The sequence below is a fragment of the Diuraphis noxia genome, unplaced genomic scaffold (genome assembly GCF_037042655.1).
Source record: "Diuraphis noxia isolate RWA-SAM2 unplaced genomic scaffold, SU_Dnox_SAM2 contig0003, whole genome shotgun sequence".
Lineage (NCBI taxonomy): Eukaryota > Metazoa > Arthropoda > Insecta > Hemiptera > Aphididae > Diuraphis > Diuraphis noxia.
Window position 1 is genome coordinate 33178025 of NW_028301713.1, and position 4526 is coordinate 33182550.

Consider the following 4526-nt stretch of genomic DNA (forward strand, 5'->3'; position numbering starts at 1 on the left):
ACTTAATTAGTAAGTAACAATCTAATCTAACCTAAACTATATTATTTACCTAATTAAAAATATTCATCACATTCCCCATATAATATGTAATACATTACATTAATCACTTTTGGTGTATATATGCAAACGGATAAAATACAAAATAAGTTTGATATGAATATACAAAAAGGGTAAAGATTAGGTTAGTAAAATATAGCTGATCTATGTAAAATTGTCATATTACCTAGTATGTCAAATAAGTATTTGTCAATGCTTGAAATAGACCAGAATAGTTCATAATATTAGCTTTTGCATTATTAGAATTTAATAGGAATAGATGATTTTGAGACAACAATACATCATCTGGACCAAATCATAAAAATAATGAGTTAATATTGAAAAATAAATAAAATTACCGCTTTATAAGATAATTAAAATCATTGATGGAAATTACTTATAGGTATACCCTTTTTTTTATTATGTTAAATCACTACATGGAGGCCGTACTGTTTTCACATTGCTTAGCCCCCATGCAGCATCGTTTATTTACAGAAAGATAAATATATACACATAAGAGTAGTAATAACAGTTTGGAGATACCCCTTCCCCAGCTCTCTGGTGTGTATGCGAAATGTATACAAATTACTTATATAGCTAGGTACCTAATTTACTCAAATGATTTTAATTTATTCATGGATCATATTTGCGGTAGTTTGATACTGTTTATTTAGGTATGTAAAATATGTTTAAGTTATGTTTTTTTTTAGTACTTACACAACGTCTTTCTAACTTTTTGATAACCTAACATAATTGAGATTTAGATCTGACTAAGTTACTGTATTTCTTAAGTAACTAAAATTCATAACTACCAAGTAAGATGTACTTAGGTAGTAGTAAAATACTAAAATTTAATTTAAAATGTCTGATGATGGATTGGTGTAATGCGAAGGTGATCCACTAATGCGTGATTATTGAAGACTATAGCCTCCATTCTCCGTATAATTTAAATCTTAATTTTACAATAATTAAAATATAACTATATTAACCTTTAATGACAGAAATCAATTCCAATTTACAACATAAGTATAATAATAATGACAGTACCGTACCTAATTCTTTAATCAATTATAATATATAATTTAGAGATGCTATTGTTTGATTTTCTTAATCAGTGTCAAATATTGATAATGGATCATTTAAAATGACTTTCCATTAGTATCTGATTTCAAAGAAATTTCCTCATCTGAACCATATTCTGATATTGAACTTTCTGATACGCTATGATCAACCTTAGGCAATGTACCTATTCAATTAATAATAATTTTTACTACCTACTCAACATTTTACTCTTAGGCAGTGTTTTAATATTTTTAAAAACTGAATAATTCACAGAAAAACATTTAAAACACAAATAAATCATAGGCGGTCCTATATACGGGTGCAGCCACTGTAGCCTGTGCTGCACCTGACATTTCAACCGCTCTCCACGTTTTTTTTTTTTTATCAGTTGACATAATAATATTAATTATAATTATTCATAACTGTTTATAAAATTAAATAAGATTTAAAATTTCAAGTAGAAAAATGGAATAAAATGTTTATTTGTGTATGTGTATGTATGTATTTATATGTGTGATAATGATATAGGGAATTTGGGATATAAGTATATACCTATGTGTATACTATAATTTAATGTGCTGCACCTGATGTCAATTCCTGGGACCACTTATGAAATAAATGTTATGATGTTTATATATTAGTATAATATTGGAATATAAACAAATACGAGTAATATATATTTTTTTGAATTTAAAATCTAAAAATTGGTATCACAAGCTGATTAAATACCTAATAATTTTTTATGGATTGTTTGAACCAAATAAAGTAAAAACAAAAAATAATAAAACGTGAGGATTCTTTTGAAAACCGTATATGTAACATAGCATACAATAAATGAAGATGCAATAGTGAAATAATATAGGTAGGTTGTCTTATCGTTTAAAACAAAATTTTCTGTTCAATTTTTGTCATACCAAGGTATTTGCTAAAACTTTAAAGCAAAGGTGTCCAACCCCAAGTCTGCAAGCTGAAAGTGGTGTGTGGTATATTTTGAGGCGGTCCTCGCTTCAATTTAAAAACTATTAATCAATTGTTTAATATGACTTATAAAAATATTTCTGCTTCTTATTCGTTATAGTAAAATTATAAAAAATGTATTGCTGTACCTATTATAGAATATAATTTAATCATTAAATTAGAATGTATTATAATTAAAAAGTATGTTGCCTACAACAACTTCTAACCAGTCTTCATAAAAGGTTGGACACCATTGCCTTAAATGATAACTATATTTATTTAATTTAAAATTTTTAAAATGAACAAATGGCATCTTTAGTAAAGTTTTAATACTGTCAAGATAACTGTTTCATTTGAAACTAATTACTGAACTGTTTTAAAATTTATCATCATCTTAATCGTCATCATCATCCTAATAATTGTTTTCATTATCATCATCCGCATTTTTATTATATTGGTTTATTGCAATATTTCTCTCAGTTTCTTCATCTGAAAATATTTTTTATTAGGTATACTTACAAAGGAACAAATTGTTAAATAATTAAAATCATAAATGGATATTACTTATATTATACACACCAAATTCACTCAAAGAATTAATCATTTCCCGAATATTTCCATTTATTTTGGGGTGTTGAAGTAACCATTTGAACATCTGGACTTATCTCAGTTTGGACACGGATAATATCACCAGCTTCATTTTGTTTAATACCTCCTGAATAAAAATAATTTGATAATGTAGTTTTCTATAGGTATTTAAAATATGTATAAATTATAATGTTTGGTATTCATCTCGTATGCGGTCTACCGCCCGTTTCTACACGTAATATGCAGTCTACCGTAAATTTGTCGTCTACCACGCATGCGGTCTACTACATAGTTAAAAATATGAATGAATACATAAATGTAGAATTTCAATATAATATTTAATAATACAAAAAAATATAATGAAGCAGATAAATTTAATTAGTATATGTGAAGTATATGTCAACATAATGACTGTATCGGTATGACAGTGTGTCAATATAGACAACTTAACTAGCTTCAGTTTCACTAAAATTAACATAACATATTTGGATTTAAAAATTCCTCAGCAACTTATTGTAAGTCAAAAAGGCAAAAATGTATTATTACATAACGGATAACTTCATGTAGTCAAATATTTTATAAAAACAGTATGAACAAATTCCTATGGCGTTGTACTTATAAGAATCGTAAATTTAAACTTAAATCTTGAATGGAATTTATATATTCGTATAATTTTTTTTTAATTTATTAAATTATAAATTATTTTAATATATATATATATATTTTTTTTTAAATTTATTACGTTACATAATTTTATAAACAATTTTAATATATGTGAATCATCCACAACATTAAATTTTAAATAAAATATATATTATATGATAAGTTTTTATTGTCTATGAATTATTTTCTGTTTGGAATTCACTTAACTCACTCAATTATAAATACAATTGATTATATAATAAATAAATTATTTTGTACCTACTTGTAATACTTGATAAATTATTTTCATGAAAGATTTTTATATTTGAGATATTTTTAAGCTGAGACGTTTTGTACTGGCAATATTTTATACTAGAAATATTTTGACCGGTCATCATGAGGACTGTCGCCCTCCATACTCCGTATAATTTAAATCTGAATTTTACAATAGTTAAAATATAACTATAATAACCTTTAATGACAGAAATCAATTTCAATAGCATAATAGTATAATAACAATGACCGCACCTTAATTCTTTAATCAATTATAAAATACTATTGTTAATTGATTATCTTAATCGGTATCAAATGTTGATAATGGATCATTTAAAAAAGAATTTCCATTAATATCTGATTTCAATTTAGAAATATCATCATCAGAACCACATTCTGATATTGAACTTTCTGATATGCTATGATCAATCTTAGGCAATGTACCTATTCAATTAAGATTACTTTTTACTACCTACTCAAATTTTCATATTATCTTTTATTCTTAGGCAGTGTTTTAAGGTTTTAACATTTTTAAAAACTGAATCATTCTCAGAAATAAAATTAAAACACTAATAAATGTTATGATGTTTATATACAGTGGATTTCGCTTAATGTGGGCACGTTGGGCCAGCACTGTTTGTCCACATTAGGAGGTTGCCCATAAAAGCCGAAATTAGCTTAAAAAAAAGTTTTTGTTTGTATTACCATATAGTTGAAAAAAAAAATTCAATAATTACTATATAAATAAAATTAAATACATATAATATATTGAATCAAATTAATATTTGGATGTGGAAGGTATTCAAAATGTTGTAATTGTTTATTGTCTAAGCTGTTTAGTACGGATTTGGTACACAAAATGGACACACGCTTCAAGCTTATCAGGCGGACTATTTTCGTTACCCTCTAACATGAAAAACTTCTGCAACAAATCAATACACTTTTTGGCCTTTCTAGCATGTAACTGG

At 25.8% G+C, this 4526-nt stretch overlaps 1 long non-coding RNA gene across 2 annotated transcripts; it reads right to left on the bottom strand.

Annotated features, from left to right (window-relative positions):
• Positions 1-1893: 1893 nt before the first annotated feature.
• Positions 1894-3761, bottom strand: LOC149057240 (uncharacterized). 2 transcript variants are annotated; one of them, XR_016191000.1, is made up of 3 exons: positions 3569-3761; positions 2635-2770; positions 1894-2544 (listed from the first exon to the last, which is right to left on the bottom strand). It is a non-coding gene; the product is annotated as an uncharacterized LOC149057240 (long non-coding RNA). The 2 variants fall into 2 exon arrangements; XR_016191001.1 differs by having other exon boundaries at positions 2620-2770.
• Between the last annotated feature and the right edge of the window lie 765 nt (positions 3762-4526).